We start from the raw sequence: 18,054 nt of genomic DNA, 5'->3' as shown, positions 1-18,054 counted from the left end.
TGTGTTGTTTTGGGGTTTTTTTGGGGGGGTATAAAACATTTATTGTTTCACTAGGTTTTTTAAATCTGTTTTTAAACAAATTTTTATTTTATATTGGAATGTATTTGATTAACAACTTTGTGTTAGTTTCAGGTATACAGCAAAGTGATCCAGTTATACATATACACGTATCTATTCTTTTTCAAGTTCTTTTCCCATTTAGGTTATTACAGAATATTGAGTAGAGCTGCCTGTGCTATACAGTAGGGCCTTGTTGGTTAACTGTTTTAAATAGAGCAGTGTGTATATGTCAATCCTTAAAAAACTAAAAATAGAGCTACTGTATGACCCAGCAATCCCACTCCTGGGCATATATCCAGAGAAAATCATGGTTCAGAATGATACATGCACCCCAATGTTCATTGCAGCACTATTCACTATAGCCAAGACGTGGAAACAACCTGTGTCCATCGACAGAGGTGGGGTGTTTAAGGATGCTCTGGGAAGTTATTCTCATGGGACCAATACAACCCAAGATATTCTGACATGGCACAAAACCCCACTGATTGAGTTTCCACCCTTTAACGATCGCCCAGTAGCATACAGGACAGAATTCTCTCCCTCTCCTTCATCCTCTTCCTGTGTCCCTAAACCCCAGATCTCCTCGACGCTGCTCTGGGCAGGAGGTTCAGGGGCAGGTAAGACGTCGGCCGTTCATTGTTTGAATCCCTCGAAGTGAGTTTCCTAATATGGACGAACACAATGGTCCCCCGCATCAAACACTGCTCGAAAAGCCCACGTCAAACCTCCTTATCCTGTCTCCTTCCCAGGACCAGCCAGTCTCCGCACTGTCCCCCAGCCGCCCGGAGGGACCTCCCTCTGTCCATTGGCTCCCACCGTTCATTCTCAGGGACGGCCTGCTCAGGGGTCCGGTTGCTGCCCAGGGGTCCTGTTGCTGACACTGTCTCCTTGCACACCTGGCTTCAGGACTCCTCCCACCTCTAGCCCGGGTATCTGTACTGTTTCACACCCCCAGGAAACCCACTGGTGGCTGGTTTATGCTATCTTGTATCTTTTGTGTGTCAGGTGGCACTAACTGGTTCTACACAGAACAGAAAACTGAAGGCAGTTGAGCCTTCAGCAGGAAGGCATTGGAGTCTTCTGTCCAGGTCAACGGGGCCAGCTCTGCTCCACCAGCCCTCAGGCAACCCAGCAATTCCTGCTCAGCCGTCCCCAGTCGCTAGGGGGGTGGCCCCAAACTCTCAAAGGAGGTGGCATCCTTGTTCCAGCCAGGAGCATGGACGGACAGACAAAGAAGAGGGGCAAAGGGCACCCACATCTCACAGCCAGCACTTCACCACATGGCCGCTCCAAGATACCAGGGAGGCTCGTGTGCAGACTGGGGGCCTTTTTTCAAGGTGCCTCTGTGTCCAGGCAAAAATTCTATTACTGTGCAAGAAGGAGAGAACCGAAATTGGGGGAAATTAGTCTCTACTACAGCACCCGCCTTTGCAATCTTCACATATTCATGTCTTAAAGGAGCAAAGATGTCCTTTATACTTGACACAGGATCCTTTATACAGGATCACCCATGGGCCTGAAGACAAAACAAGCAGGACGTTTCGGGTGCTTGTTCCACGGGCTTTTGCTGGTTCAGATGTGAGGCTGTGACTGCACCATCTTCCCTGAGCACAGTGTAAGCATGTTGTTTCCATTCTTCCTACAAAAGATGCAGGTTCAGCCAGTTCAAAATCAGGAAATGAACATGTGAATGCTTGGAATCTCATGACACAGGGAGGAAAAGCTGTTCTCATCCTAGATTTGTCCTACAAATGGGGCAGCCACTGCTGAGACCCGAGGAGCTGGGACAGGGCTCAGTGCCTGCCACCAAGAGCAGTGGGGGAAGAGGAAGCCAGCCCCAGGGGAGGGTGACACAGAAAGTGCATGTGGTGCAGGGCCCTCCTGTCAATGATGGTAATTAGCACGCCCAGGGTTTGCTTGGTTAAAACCACGACCCCCCAGGAAGTGAATGGGGCGACATGGGGAGCAAAATAAGAGACAAACACTTTTGTGGACAAGAAAAACAGACTTTGTTTACAGGCTGCTTAGAGAAAGTATGTAACTAACGACCTTTACTGGTATCAACTAGAACGACTAGTCATGGACATGTCATTTCTCTCACTTTTGTTCGTCCCAGGAAGTGTCCCAGAAACCAAAGGGCGTGATCTGGAAGACATTCTGAGTCCAGGGAATGAATGAAGAATGGAAGTCTGGACTTGGAAAAACCCTAAGAAATCTTAATGGAAAGTTTCAGATTGTAGCGCAAAGCAGGCACTTGGGAAGTATTGGCCAAGTCACTGAAAGAAAAATATTTGAGGACAATTTTATTATTTACAAGTTTTATCAGACGGTTGGAGAGAGACACAGCTCATGAGTTCACTATTTTAGATACCTTTTCATAAGTGCTGTCATGTTAGTAAACATCTGAAGAATGTCGAGGAGGCTGGAAAGGAAACTATGGTCCAAGGTGGCAGGTTGAAAAACACAGACTGTGCTCGCTGGAGTTGTGTGGGGCACACCCTGTGTAACTCTGAACAGCAGTCCTTCTCAGGGTCACTTATGTTTAAATGAACATTCAAGAGCCCTGGAGAGCTGTGATGTGGATACAGAGCCCAGGTGGGTTAAGGAAGGTGTCCCTGGGGGGTGTGGATGGCAACCCAGACTGGAGATCAGAACCAAAGCAAAGTAAGAGGGTAGCCGCTCAGCAGGGCAGCGGTGGTGATGGGAGAGTTGTTACGAAGAGGGAGGATTGATCAAATTGGTAAATATTCTGAGGATTAATGGAAGCCATGTTTCCCATGGTCAGAGAAGGAAATTATAAATGTGGAAAGAGTAGAATGAATCCTACTCTTGAATCCTGCTGATTTCAAATTGGAGATTTTGGTGAGAGTCGGGGTTTCAATATATGTACATAGATGTACATGTAAATATAGATGTATCATACATGTGTATGTATGTGTTTGCACTACCGTATGTATGTGTATATGTGTGTATATGTAAACATAAACACACTCTTTAGATTTTTCCACCAAAATCGGCTGGGAGCAGACACCCCTGTAGCAATGAACATGCTAGACCCAGCTATTAGATTCTATGTTCCATTCTCCACAGAAAAAAAACCCAGACTTGGAGAAATGGCAGATCCCAGGGCTGGGTGGGACTGGGAGATTGCAAGAGGGGCTGAAACCAAGAAGTAAGGAAATGCTCAAATAGTGACAGGATGTCAAAAGGATATTTTGGTCAAACCTGGAGAGACTTTTTTTTTTTTTTGCGGAACGTGGGCCTCTCACTGTTGTGGCCTCTCCCGTTGCGGAGCACAGGCTCCGGACGCGCAGGCTCAGCGGCCATGACTCACGGGCCCAGCCGCTCCGCGGCATGTGGGATCTTCCCGGACAGGGGCACGAACCTGCGACCCCTGCGTCGGCAGGCGGACCCTCAACCACTGCGCCACCAGGGAAGCCCTGGAGAGACTTTTACATCAAAATAAATAATGATGTTATTATTAATGAACGTAATAATGGATTATTCAGTAACCTACTGAGCAAAATAGGAATCCGTGATCCTGTTCTGACGTAAATAAATCGGGAGAGGAGAAAGCTTTTGGTAGCAGAATGCCAGCCTTTCAGCGTGGAAGGACAGGTGGATGGCAGCATCACCAGCGGGTACACTCGTAACAATAAGCAACCCAAGAAATATCCAGGTATGCTAGAGCTGGCAGTGACGGTCTGATGAGGGTAGGGCTTCTTTGCAGTCTCAAAACTTCCCCTCATACAATACTTACTCATTACAAAGGGAAAAGGATGACTTCACAGTGGGGCAGTCTGGCAGATACCACATTCATCACGTGATCACGGTTAGTGCAAGCCGAGGGACAAGGCATCTGGTAGGGCCCACTGGGAAGAGCACAGCACCAGCTCTGTGACATTTCTGCCAGAACTCTGTATCCTGTGTCTAGACGTAAGGATACGCGAGACAAACCCAAACCGAGGACTGTTCTACAGTTGTCTGAGGCGTCAAGGTTGGGAGGCCAGGGAAAGACTGAGAAACAGATTGTGAAGGAGACGTTGAGAACTAGGCGCAATGTGAGATTCTAGGTCGGATCCTTTTGCCGTGAATGACTTTAATGGGACAAGTGGTGAAACTTGAAGGGTCTCCAAGGACTAGATGGGGGGTGTGGATCTGTGCACAGGAGCTAATTCTTCCTGCCTCGGCATCTCAACAAATCCTCAGCTCTACTTCCTAAGAGTGCAAAATACAAAGTGGCCACAAAAAGTTTCTTTTAGGGGCTTCCCTGGTGGCGCAGTTTCAAAGACTAATATATTACAGAATATCTTCTCTGATGAAAATAAAATCGAATTTTAGAAATAAATAATGATGTTTACAAAAGCCCTAATTATTTGAAAGTTCAACAATATGCTTCTAAATAATCCATGAGTCAAAAAAGTTATGAGGGCTTCCCTGGTGGCGCAGTGGTTGGGAGTCCGCCTGCCGATGCAGGGGACACGGGTTCGTGCCCCGGTCCGGGAGGATCCCGCATGCCGCGGAGCGGCTGGGCCCGTAAGCCATGGCCGCTGGGCCTGCGCGTCCGGAGCCTGTGCTCCGCAGGGGGAGAGGCCGCGGCAGTGAGAGGCCCGCGTACCGCAAAAAAAAAAAAAAAAAAAAAAAAAGTTATGAAAGGGCTTCCCTGGTGGCGCAGTGGTTGAGAGTCCGCTTGCCGATGCGGGGGACATGGGTTCGTGCCCCGGTCCGAAGTTTCTTTTACATTTTCTGCCCACTTAGAGACGTAAGGCATGATGATGGTAAGGAAAATGGAAAAATACGGTGTCAGTAAAGGAGAGAAACATAAAAGAGGATTTGGAAGAAATTATTTAGTGGAGAGTAAGAAATGAGAGAAATATGTTCATCGGTTGAATGGTTCAGCCAGTGGAATCAGTATTTTATTTGTATCATCACTGTCCTTTTAACATCAGACATTTGGTGCTTTGATTAACTTTTTATTTTTATTTATTAAAAATTTTAAAATTTGACCATATATTGGTTCTGAAGCACTAACATATGGAAACAGGCAAAACCAATGAAAACCTTGCCCTTGGCAGTTCCTAGCTGAATGCCCTAATGTGACAGCTGCTTAGAACTTTAATTCTAAGAAATAATGAGGTTACGCTTGGGAATGGTAATGACTATGTTCAGCTTATTCAGAGTTTAAGACTTCACACTGGCACCTTTTCTCAGGAGAGGTGGGAGGGAAAGCAAGCAGATGAAAGATGGAGGCTTTCTGTTCTAGTCATTGAAACTTTGCTTTTCATTAATAATTATGGCAATCCAATACAGACTCTGAGATGCCAGCAGGCAATATTTCTAAATAATTACATCTTAATATGTATATTAAAGGAATTACGTTGAGGGTTAGAATGAATAAATCTTCATGAGTTATATTCGCACAGAATCTCCAAATTCCTTGCACGTGGTAGCGCGTTCTCAGATCTTCACAGTTCAGTTTTTTTTTAGTAGTTGATGGTTCTTATTTAAAAATCATCTACAACATTGTTCTTTTTGCTCTATAGGAGGCAGAATGTGGACCTATTTTATTCTTTCAGAATTAATGAATTTCGTGATTAGCACTGGTTTCTTCAGCAAATGTGAAAAATTTTACTTCCAAATGGCTGTTTTGTTTACTCTGCTAGGGTCCCATTGGCAACCTTGTAATTAGGTATTTCAATAAACAAAGCCAAAACACTCAATTGTAAAATATGTTTTGTACGTATTGAAAAAAAGTATGTATTAAAACGGAAGGACACATTTATCCCAGGATGAAACTCCGACAGTGTTTACATGTTTCATAAGTTCTGCATAGTTTGGGGTTTGCTAGAAGCAGAAGCTGGATTCTAATGGAAATATTTTACAACCTGGTGGGTAGTCCAGGACCCTGGAGAGCGACCGAGGGCAGGGGGAGGGGGCAGCCAATGAGAGCAGTGCCGTCCTGCGAGGCCCCTTGCAGCAAGGACCCATTGTGAGTAACTGGCTTGATTCCCCTGGGAAACTCTGGCCCACCACACACGGAGTGGGGCCACTCCTGTGGGTGCTGGTTCTGCAGCGCTTCCTGTCTGCCATGCTTGGGTCAGCAGGCTCTCGTTTCACAGAGATTCCGGGCACAGAGGGAGGATGCCTGAGGCTGGAAGCCTGGCCGCTGGATTAGAAGGTCGAGGCCTGAGGGCACATGAAGGGCACGCACGATATCTGCTTGAAAATCACTTTCAATTATGTAGAAACCGTAAGCGTTAACTAAAACGTCTGGATAAATGAATGTGGAAAAAATCGTGTCGCTACAGCATACGCTGGTCGAATGAATGTCTTATTGGTGATGAAAATTAATTCTTAAACTTACCAGTGTTTGCTTCTTTCTTTCAAGCTGAATGTCTTTGGCTCTTACTAAGTTTTTTTCAGCGATGGCAAATATTGTCGAGCTAACTTACATGTTTATGATGATGAAAGATGACTTCTTGGAAGGAATATTCATGCTCTGCACAGTTCTCAGTCCTCTTGGGGGGGAGTGGGAATCAGAACAAGGTGTCTAGTATTTTCTGAGCTGCTGTGTCCTCATCGGTAAGTGAGCACGATGCTGAGGACCTCACAGGCTCTCGCGAGCACTAGAGACAAAGTATAAAACGTGTGCATACAGCGAGTGCCCCATTGATGACCAGGTTGCCACCCTAGCAGGCTGTCGCAGTTTTTTTTTTTTTTAAAATGAAGAGTGATATCTTCCCACCCAACTATTTAATTAATTAATTAATTAATTATTTTTTTAGATGTTGGGGGTGGGATTTTATTAATTAATTAATTAATTTTTGCTGTGTTGGGTCTTCGTTTCTGTGCGAGGGCTTTCTCTGGTTGCAGCGAGCAGGGGCCACTCTTCATCGCGGTGCGTGGGCCTCTCACTATCGCGGCCTCTCTTGTCGCGGAGCACAGGCTCCAGACGCACAGGCTCAGTAGTTGTGGCTCACGGGCCTAGTTGCTCCACGGCATGTGGGATCCTCCCGGACCAGGGCTCGAACCCGTGTCCCCTGCATTAGCAGGCGGATTCTCAACCACTGCGCCACCAGGGAAGCCCCTGTCCCAGTTTTAACGTTCATTATTTACCCTGATGAAAAATTTCAAAATTTGAGTGAATTTCGGTTTCAAAGGGATGAAGACTTGAACACCCATTGAAACAGACAGTCTCCCGGTCAGCGGGCTTATCAGTGAACCAAGCTCATTACTTTTGGAAGGAAATGAGGATGTGTGAATGCAGGAACTTCTGAATGCCATGAGTCTCCAGAGTTATGGAGATGAGGTGTGTGTCACAACGATGCCTCTGCAGAACTGGTTGCTTCCTTGGAGGAACACGTGAGCTTGCAGTCGATCCCGGTAAGACACCTTGCTTGCTTTCTTGGGGGTGGTTTATCGATTCTTTGAGGAGAGTTTTCAGGAGATCTGGCTGAAAGACAGTCATGCAGGTGTGACCGTCACCTGGAGCTGGAGGAGTTTGTGCCGGACACTGGGTGGGGCCTGGGGCAGCCGCCTGGGCTGGATGGGTGAGGTCTTCCAGGGGGTGTAATGTTTGAGAGCGATGTGTAACTCTGGTGAGCTGGACCTAATGCTATGAGGTGGCAGTTCTGTTGGAAGGGGTGGGGCAGGTTCCCGGGGGTGACCTGGATGGGACGGTGTTGCCCATGGTTCCTGAAAGCAGTAGAAATTCCCACCGTTAATCATCCTGAGAAAGAGATCTTGAATGAGGGGCCAGAGCCATGGGAGCACAGAGGGACATCTCCCTGCCCAGCGCCTCTGCTGCTGGGGCTTGGGCTCTGAGGCTGACTGACTGCCTTTCCAGTGGGAGCGGCTAGTGCCTTGCCCAGTGCAATGGCAGTGAGGTGACCACCCAGGAGCCAAGCAAAGAGGGCGTCTGAGGGTCCCCTGAGGACGGCTCTGGAAATATGAAGTCACTTCTAATAGCAACCTAAGTTCCCACATGGATTGGAGCTTCCTTTTATGAATCCTCAATCTTCAGTAAGATCTTGTTTAAGAACTAGTCCTTAGCATGCCGTGGGAATACAGATCAGGGCTCAGTCCACGCCTGAGGGTAATAAAGAAGGGGGAGCAAAAGCCCTCTCTCGAGGCCAGCATGGGAGTGGCAGCAAACACTCCAGCCTGGACCACCCTGGGAAATCCTATCTTGTTCTTGGACCCATTGAGAGCTGGCATCTTTTCAGGTCATCCAGTAAATGGTTTAGGATAAGATAGTCTCATATGTCACGTCAAACCACAAAGAGGGCAGATAGATTGGGGCCTTCCTTGTGGTAACGAATTTCAACCCAGATGCCTGGGTCCCCAGGAGTATCCTCGAGAACACAGGCTCTTTCGATGTCAGAAGACTTATCTGCCACCCTATGACCCATGTGCGTCTTTTCAAAGCAATACGACTTTCTGCTTCTGGGTCTTCTCGGCCATGCTGGCACCAACATAGTGAAGCACTGTGCTGTCTGGGGTGACATGCCATGTGCTCAGATGACTAAATTAGTCCAGAAGGTAAGAGTCAAGTAAGCAGCCCGATGGAGAGGAGCCCAGGATCACCTTCCAATTTCACGCTTATCTGTAGTGTGTTGAAAGCTTGTAGGGTCATGTGGACCACGGCAAGGCCTCTCTCGGGGATGCTCGGGGATTTCCGACGACCTGGGCAGCCACTTTCTCTGCTAACACCCCCTGTCAACCCCTAGGCATGCTTCTCTTTCCACTGTGGGTGCCTGATTCTGAAGACCATCTCTTTTCTTCATTCTTGGAAAGCACCTCTAGCATATGTCTAGTGTACGCAACAGAATTTTACTTAACATTTGGGGGTATTGGAGTGCTGGTTACATCACGGAAAAGACCAGGAAAACCTAAAACCAAATACTAGAAATTTCTGCTCACGTTATTTTATTATGCATGAGGAATGTCTCCCAGACTGGTGTCTGGACCTACATTTGTTTGTCCAAAGCACCATTAGCAAATTTTCCTAATCAATAAGGACAGATAACACCAAGATTACTAACATTACTAACACTATTGTTACGTTTGTACTTGACATCAAAGAGGTCAATTATATCCCATCAGAATGTATTCCTTGACACCAATGTCAGAGACATTGTCAATGCAGAGACCCATGTCAACCGTGAGCTGGGCAGACCCCATTTCTGAATCTAGATGGTGATCATTATGCTTCTTTTCGATGAATCTGTCTGTGGGCCATCACTAGACTATCGTGGGGTGGAGTGATCCTTGGATGGTTAGAAGGCCATGTTATACTTTTATTGCACAACCCACTGGCCCTCTGTCTGTCTTACTCAGCTGGCTAAACCACAGCTCTTGTTGGGTTCAGCTCTCCTACTCCCTGGCTCTTGTGTCTACATAATGAATGTGTCTAGAAAAGGATAACAAACAATCGTCGTGACTGGTCTCGCTTTAAATTCATGGTTGCTCACTGATGTTGCCTGGAAGTTATGTAATTCTGTACCCCTTTCATTCTCCCTCTCCCCTAGACGGCTGTTGCATTTCTTTTCCTCTCTTGTCAAAGCTCTGATGCCTCTTTTTCCATCTTCACTCTCAGCCAATGACCTGGTTTCCTTTTTCACTGTGAACAAAGGAACAATCAGAAAAGAACATGCATAAACACTCACCACCACATCCACCTGTGTACTGTGCCTGTGGACGCTGCCGCCTTGCCTACAACTGAGGAAATCTCTTGCTGGTGCACAGTCTCCCAGCCTCCTCGGTCCACTTGAGGATGGGACCGAGTGCTTCTCCCTTTTCTTTCTTGCATAGTCAACATTTTCCTCCTTACTGGGTCATTCCCACCAGTGTGTAAACATCTCTTATTTCTACCATCTTAACAACAGATTTTTGGACTCCAGTGTCATCTCTAGCTCCTGACCATTTCTCTCTTTCCTCTTGTGTAAACTCTCTGAAATAAGTGTTTGTATCCTCTCCTATTTCCAGCCCCCTTCCAGCTAGGTTTCCCCATGCCACTCAGCAAAGACTGTCAGGGTTGCAATGGTTGCATGCTGCTAACTCTAATGGTCATTTTTTTTTTTCAGTTTTGTGTTGCTTGGTCTGCTAGCAGCATTGACATACTTGATTATTCTCCCCTTCTTGAAATACTTTTGTGCTTGGCCTCCAGATCTCAGGCACTGAACCTCTTCTCTTATCCATCTGTGCCCACTCCCTTGGTGATCTCATCCACCCATAAGCTCATGACCCTTAAATTTACATCTCCAGCCCAGCACTGTCCTCTGAGCTTCACTTTCAGATAAGCAATTATTTATTGTATTGGTATCTCCACTGGGATATTCTAATAGGTATCTCTAACTTCTCAAGTTCCTAGCTAAATTCCTGATATCCTCTTCCATGCTCAACCTACTGCTTCTGCAATATTCCCATTTTATTTAATCAACTTATCCTGCTAATGTTCAGGTCAAACACCTTAGAGTCATGTTTTGTGCTTCTCTTTCTCTCAAATCCAATATCCAGTCTGTTGGCAAATCTTGTTGACTTTATCTCCAAAACAGACCCATCATATCTTACTGGGATGTTCTTCCTAATTCCATCTGGGTTCCCTGTAATCTACGTTTCACATTGCCACCAGAGTAATCTTAAAATGTAAGTCAGACAGTCCTTAAAATGTAATGTCACACAAAACCTTCCAACAGCTTCCCATCTCACCCTAAGGAGAAGGTAAAGCCATTACAATGGACTGGAAGACCCCCTACCTGGCCCCTCTTACCTCTTTTATTTATTTATTTATTTATTTATTTATTTATTTTTGCGATATGTGGGCCTCTCACTGTTGCGGCCTCTCCCGTTGCGGAGCACAGGCTCCGGACGCGCAGGCTCAGCGGCCATGGCTCACGGGTCCAGCCGCTCTGCGGCATGTGGGATCTTCCTGGACCGGGGCACGAACCCGTGTCCCCTGCATCAGCAGGTGGACTATCAACCACTGCACTGCCAGGGAAACCCCCCTCTCACCTCTTTGACCTCAACTCTCCCCACGCTTCCTGGGCTCACTCTAGTCACACTGCCCTCTTTGGTTTCCCCTGAACATGTCAGGCAGATGTCTGCATCAGGGACAGTGCCTTGCTGTCCCTTTGTCCTGAAATGCGCCTCCCCCATATAAACCCATGACACACTCCCACACCTGTCTCAGGGCTCCACTTAAGTGTCACCTCTCAGTGACACCTTCCCTGTCCACTCGACTTAAAATTGCCTCAGTAATCCCTATCTGTCCTCCCTGTTTGATTTTTCTCCATGGCACTCATTACTTTCTACCATATTGTAGATCTTTTTCTTTATTTTGTTTATGGCCCAGCTCCCATGACTGGAATGTAAATCCCATGAAGTCAAGGAATTTGTCTGTTTCACTCACTGCTGCAACACTTTGGCCTAGAAAAGTTCCCGTCACATAGTAGAAGCTCAATAAGCATTTGCTGAAAACATGAATGAATTGTGGCTTGGTGTAAAGAGGACTTGGAAGACCCAGGCCTTATTTTTTGGAATCCACTACTCCTGGTTTATAGACTCTTGAGAAAATTACTTAACATCTTTATGTGCTAGTAACTTTCCATCTGTACAATGTTTTCCCAAAATAGTTTGTCAGGATTAAGCGAAATGATAAATATGAAAGTTCTTTCTAATTTTATTAGATGTGTTAACATTAACAATACTATTTATAATCATATAAAAAAGGAAGGAGACAGTTAGACAAACCAGGGATGAACATTCTCACTTCTTGCCCAGCAGGGTCACCGGTGTTTTCTACCAAGGGCCAATTTAGAACTTTCCATAGGGGGATTTGTGGCTTGACTAATTCTATTTTAGATTTCAGAGAACGTAACCCAGATTCCCCCTCAAATTACAGGACTATTCCCAAACTGAATAGTTGCTCTGGGGATATAGACACTCAGGTTTCTGCTATCCCTGCACAGGTCACGTTATAACATAATGGCCACACATTGTAGAAAGTGGTGGAGAAGGCAATGTGAATCTTTTGAGGGCAATATTTCTCCTTTGCAACTGGGTTATGCCTTCTTTTGGAGCTGATCGTTGACCTACATTATTTGTGACATGCAGATTCTCAATTTATCATATCTTTACTTTTAAAGGATAAGTCATGTGGTTTTTTAGGCTTTTAAGCCAGAATGTGGGTAGATGACTATAAAGTTCATTAGGTATTATGTGGAGCTTTTCAGAGAACTTTATAATCATTCTGATTAATTTGTAATTTCCAGGAAGACTAAAAAGTATTTCACAGACTAATAATTCTGAAACGCGAAAAAAACTTGTCTCTACAATTGAAATTATTAAGTGACCTAGTTGCATCAGCTTGCCTTCCTTCCTCCATCTTATTTTTTACCTTCCTACGATCTGAGGTGTAGCTGGAAGAATGAAGCTTGTGGTGAGACGTTCACCACACCACCCAGTGTGGGCAAAGTAAGAGCACGAGCGCAGGCACACGTGAGGCGCAGGCGCTGAGCCCGCAGCATCAAGCCGCTTTACTCCGTATGAAGGCCAGTGGCCTTGCGCTGGCGGAGAGAAGTCTAGAGATTAAAGAAACCTGACACTCAAGAAAGAAAACTCCTGTGGCTGTTCATTTGCGGAACAAGAAGCTACTTCTTTACTGGTGAGTTTTTATTTCATCCTGGGATTTAGGAAACATTGTATCCCTGTTGTCTTGACTGTTTAATGCTTTGAAGATAAAAGAAAATTGCGAACATTTATGTTATCAAGCCAGGCATTGATTGTCACTTAGACCACTTAGCCGCACCGTGGGGAGAGAAGGGGAGACACTAACTTTTGCTGAGTCCGTGATGTGCTGGCCGCTGTTCTAGAGACATCACCTGTGTTATTCTAAGTAATCTTATGTTATGTTATGTTACGTAATTCCAACCGCAGTCCTGAGAACAGGTGTGGTTAAAGGGTTAGGGAGATGAAGTTACACCATCCGTGGGTAATGTGGGGGGAATCGAGCCCCTTCAGGTCGCTTCTGCCCTGCTGATGGTGACTAGCACTTGTGAAAGGACTGCAGGAACAAACCACAACCACCTTTGAAGGCGCCATCACTTACGTGAGCCATGACTGTGAAGAAGAAACGCACACTCTACAAGCCAAAACCAGACAGTCTCCTTAACTTACCATTTGTGAACATGCTGGGCTGCACCCCTGTGCCCCCGTGGACAGAATGAGGGGTGCTGGTGGATCTAAGTGTGGATGAAGCATGGCGGGGCGGGGGTGGTGGTGGGGGGAGGTGAGCGACTGTGTGAAGGGGGATAGGAATGGACCTGGAGAGCAGGGCGGTGCTCTAGGTCAGGAGCACAGGGCAGGGGCGAGTCCCACATCACAGAAGAAGAGAGCCCCAGGGCGCTGACAAATGGGGGATGGGATGGGAGGAAGGGCTGGGGCAGCCTGGAGCCAGCTCAGCAGAAGGTACAGATCCGCGTGTGGACGTACATCCACATGTGGACCTACTCATGGGTCTGGTTCAGGAGAACGGATGAGGCTGCATTCATGGGAAGAAGTTCTCATGATAAAATCATCTTTCAAGTGAAAGTGACAAATGAGTGGCAATGAGTTTCACTGTGTTGTGGGTTCATGTATTTATGCTATTTAAAAAATACTGTTATTCTGACACCTTATCTTTGATAAAGGTGGCAGGAATGTACAGTGGAGAAAGGACAGCCTCTTCAATAAGTGGTGCTGGGAAAACTGGACAGGTACATGTAAAAGTATGAGATTAGATCACTCCCTAACACCATACACAAAAATAAGCTCAAAATGGATTAAAGACCTAAATGTAAGGCCAGAAACTATCAAACTCTTAGAGGAAAACATAGGCAGAACACTCTATGACATAAATCACAGCAAGATCCTTTTTGGCTCACCTCCTAGAGGAATGGAAATAAAAACAAAAATAAACAAATGGGACCTAATGAAACTTCAAAGCTTTTGCACAGCAAAGGAAACCATAAACAAGACCAAAAGACAACCCTCAGAATGGGAGAAAATATTTGCAAATGAAGCAATTGACAAAGGATTAATCTCCAAAATTTACAAGCAGCTCATGCAGCTCAATAACAAAAAAAACAAGCAACCCAATCCAAAAATGGGCAGAAGACCTAAACAGACATTTCTCCAAAGAAGATATACAGACTGCCAAAAAACACATGAAAGAATGCTCAACATCATTAATCATTAGAGAAATGCAAATCAAGACTGCAGTGAGGTGTCATCTCACACCAGTCAGAATGGCCATCATCAAAAAATCTAGAAACAATAAATGCTGGAGAGGTGTGGAGAAAAGGGACCACTCTTGCACTGCTGGTGGGAATGTCAATTGGTTCAGCCACTATGGAGAACAGTATGGAGGTTCCTTAAAAAACTAAAAATAGGACTACCATACGACTCAGCAATCCCACTCCTGGGCATATACCCTGAGAAAACCAAAATTCAAAAAGAGTCATGTACCAAAATGTTCATTGCAGCTCTATTTACAATAGCCCGGAGATGGAAACAACCTAAGTGCCCATCATCGGATGAATGGATAAAGAAGATGTGGCACATATATACAATGGAATATTACTCAGCCATAAAAAGAAACGAAATTGAGCTATTTGTAATGAGGTGGATAGACCTAGAGTCTGTCATACAGAGTGAAGTAAGTCAGAAAGAGAAAGACAAATACCGTATGCTAACACATATATATGGAATTTAAGAAAAAAAAAAAGTCATGAAGAACCTAGGGGTAAGGAAGGAATAAAGACGCAGACCTACTAGAGAACGGACTTGAGGTTATGGGGAGGGGGAAGGGTGAGCTGTGACAGGGCGAGAGAGAGTCATGGACATATACACACTAACAAACGTAGTAAGGTAGATAGCTAGTGGGAAGCAGCCGCATGGCACAGGGATATTGGCTCGGTGCTTTGTGACAGCCTGGAGGGGTGGGATAGGGAGGGTGGGAGGGAGGGAGACGCAAGAGGGAAGACATATGGGAACATATGTATATGTATAACTGATTCACTTTGTTATAAAGCAGAAACTAACACACCATTGTAAAACAATTATACCCCAATAAAGATGTTAAAAACAAAACAAAACAAAACAAAAAACAAAAAAAATACTGTTATTCCATTAATATGACAATACTGGAGGCATTTGCTCTAATCTTGCAGTATGTCTTCTCTTACTAAACATCCTCATCCTTCTGAGCCCTCGCCTACCTGGAGGTCTCTTATCTAATAACATCAAGCCTCGAAGACAACTTGAGAAAGAGGAAATGAACACAAGAGGAAACTCTTGCAGCCAAAATAGATACCACAAAGTCCATCCCCTCTCCCAGGGGAGACCCTCAGGTGCACATTCAGATGTACCGACTCTTATTTTAGGTGAGGTTCTGATAAGTAGGGCTGTTTGGTTTCCCAGCCCAGAGCTTATAGAAGCAAAAAGTTTCAAGCGGGAAGGTCACTCCTGGAGTCAGGCGCCGGGAGGAACGCGGCAGGAAAGAGGACAGGGTGGGATGGGAACACCCCAATATACAGAGAGGACGACTCGATGTATTTCAGTCTGGGGCCATGTAACGCACAAGCAAATAGCCCTCAGTATTTGAGCGACTTCTGCTTGGAATTTGGTGCTTTCCTGCAGAGGAGAAAAGCTCACGTCTGCGGTGGTGACAACAAAGGCATCAGAGGCAGGGCTGGACCACGGCGATTTTATTAGAAGATGCATTTGAGCCAGAATTTCATCAACCAGGTCTCACATTTTAAAATACTTAAAACGGCAGACGATCAACCTCAGTTGAAAGTTAATTCAGAATTACCTTCCCCCAGGACAAGGTGAACTAGACAATGCCAAGTTCCTCTGTCAAGTACACTCAGCATCCAGCGAGCTCTTCCTGATGGCCAGGCGAGGTCTTAGGATCTACAGAGGATTCCATGTCAGAGAAGGTCGATATCTGTGAAATGCGTTCCATTGTACTTTGCACAACTTCTTCTGTTTGGGGAGTAGAGTGAGGAGTTGGATGCATGAAAAAAGAGAAAAGGGAACAAAGAAAGGATGAAGATGTGAAGGAGGGGGCGGTCTGAGCAGAAGGTAAGGAGTGAAATAGAGGGGAAGTGTTAAGATGGTGAGCGAGGCCATCGAGGGGGAGGTGCAGCCACCCAGGCCCAGGGGAGGGCCGGCGGCAGAGAGAGCAGGGCTCGCCCTCAGCCCCTGGCAGGAGCCGCTAGGACTGGGGTGTGGCCAGGCCTCTGCACTTCCCCCCTCAGCCTCCTTCTGCATGGAGTTGTAAGGCCTTCACCCTCCCTGTTGTCTGTCTCCCTGCTCATCGTACCAACCACCTGAGATTCTGGGGGTGAAGGGAGGATGAGCCACAGGTTAGCGCAGCCCCTGGTCTTTCCTGCTCACGAGTGGCCTCCTGGGCAGCAACGGCCCCAGGGGTGTTAAGAACTGCAGGCCCGCTCGGTCAGAGTCTGGAGAGGGGATTCAGACCCTCACTCCGTCTGCTCACTCGGAACCCCTCCCCGGCCCCCCCCTCCGCCCCGCCTAGGCAGAGAAATCCTCAATCCAAAGGCTCATTACTGTTTCGGAGGCGGCGGCTCCTGCTGTTGTGTTGTTACGTTTCTCTCCCCAACCATCTTAGTGGCTGTTGAGGTGACGGCTAGGAAAGCAGCGGGGCTGTTGTCACATTATCATGACCTCGTCCTTTCTCATTTCTGTAGGACCTTTATAAGTCAGCCTGGCTGTTCCCGTTAGACAGAATGAAAACAGAGGCCTGAATCTGGGTCACGAGGAATGCAATGAATCAGTGGAGGCCCCAGGCCCTTTGCTTGACTGCGCTCCCTCCCATGCACAGAGAGCACCGTCGGGAACTGGGGCAGTGATGTCTTTACGGGTTCAAGGAGGGAGGCTACAGATTTTCTTTGCGGGTTTATCTAACATCAGAATTGTTGGATTGGAGGTCCCCAACGTAAAAGGAGGTGTGCCTTTCAGATTTGTTTCTGACCGATAAACAGAGGTTTTAGGAAACTAAAAGCCACTGTCTTGTATGTAAAATTAAATGAAAATGCAATAAAATAGCTTAGTCTTCTTTGGCTTTTCTGTCACTTTTAGCCTTTTCAGATTCTGTAAAATAGGCTGAAGTGATTTGCATAACTCCTCCCATGTGCTCTGGTCAGGGGTGGGCGTCCTCTCTCCAGACCTGAGGTGGAGGGACTTGCTGGCCTCCTATGCGGTGTCTGCCGGGGACCAGCCCCAGTGCCCTTCCTGTCCTCCTTCTTGACTTGGTAGAACAGGTGGAAAGGGGGCCTTTCTGCTGTCCCCACTCTGTGATCTAATCCTGTCTATCCTGATAAAATTAGTCATGCCCTCGTTGAAGAGTTTTGTGATATTTTAAAGTTAAGTCTGAGAAAAGCCAATCCCACTGGAAGTTAGTTTTAATGCTACTTAGAGCTCTTTCATTGATTGTAATAATCTCACTCTGGTTTTCCTGTTCTGAGCCGGCAGTCGTGTCCAACAATTCCTTTCACCATTTACTGTAACTGATTTGAAGCAAAATAGCATGTTCACTGTTCTGGAAACTGATGGAAAAAGTGGTGAATATGGGAGCAGTGAGACAATGAAGATTATCAGGAAATATCTAGAAGGTGTAATTTCTGCGGAAGTGAACATTAGTGATATCGGCAACAGTTACTACAATTAGTCTTTTTACAGTTCTCAGAGATTGTTTCATTGTACAACCAATGTATCTCATTATTAAATACATGGAGAGCACAAAGATTTAGAAACAAAATTATATTTCTTATATTTCTAGCCCCCCCACCAAGCAACCATAGTTATCATTTCAATATATTTCTTCCCAGACCCCTCCCCCCACCCTCCCCCCCACCCTCCCCCATGCCCCACACCCTCCCCCACACCCTCCCCATGCCCTCCCCCACACCCCTCCCCCAACCCTCCCCA

The 18,054-nt window shown here is 46.2% G+C and overlaps 1 protein-coding gene across 4 annotated transcripts in view; it reads left to right on the top strand.

Moving 5' to 3' along the window:
- Positions 1-7,309: 7,309 nt before the first annotated feature.
- CCR6 (C-C motif chemokine receptor 6) overlaps positions 7,310-18,054 on the top strand; it is a 32,471-nt gene continuing 21,726 nt past the window's right edge. The window contains exons 1-2 of one of the 4 annotated variants that reach the window (XM_027081371.1): positions 7,310-7,443; positions 12,480-12,724. The gene's annotated coding sequence lies outside the window, so the exon portion shown is untranslated. Of the gene's footprint in view, positions 7,444-10,991; positions 12,725-18,054 lie in introns of those variants that run through there. The other 3 variants (XM_027081378.1, XM_027081358.1, XM_027081364.1) reach the window with 3 other exon arrangements.

This window comes from Aethalodelphis obliquidens, unplaced genomic scaffold (assembly GCF_003676395.1).
Source record: "Aethalodelphis obliquidens isolate GAN/ISIS:26980383/991018 unplaced genomic scaffold, ASM367639v1 scaffold3, whole genome shotgun sequence".
Lineage (NCBI taxonomy): Eukaryota > Metazoa > Chordata > Mammalia > Artiodactyla > Delphinidae > Aethalodelphis > Aethalodelphis obliquidens.
The sequence above is the reverse complement of the archived record's forward strand: the minus strand, read 5'-3'. Positions and strand labels throughout refer to the sequence as shown.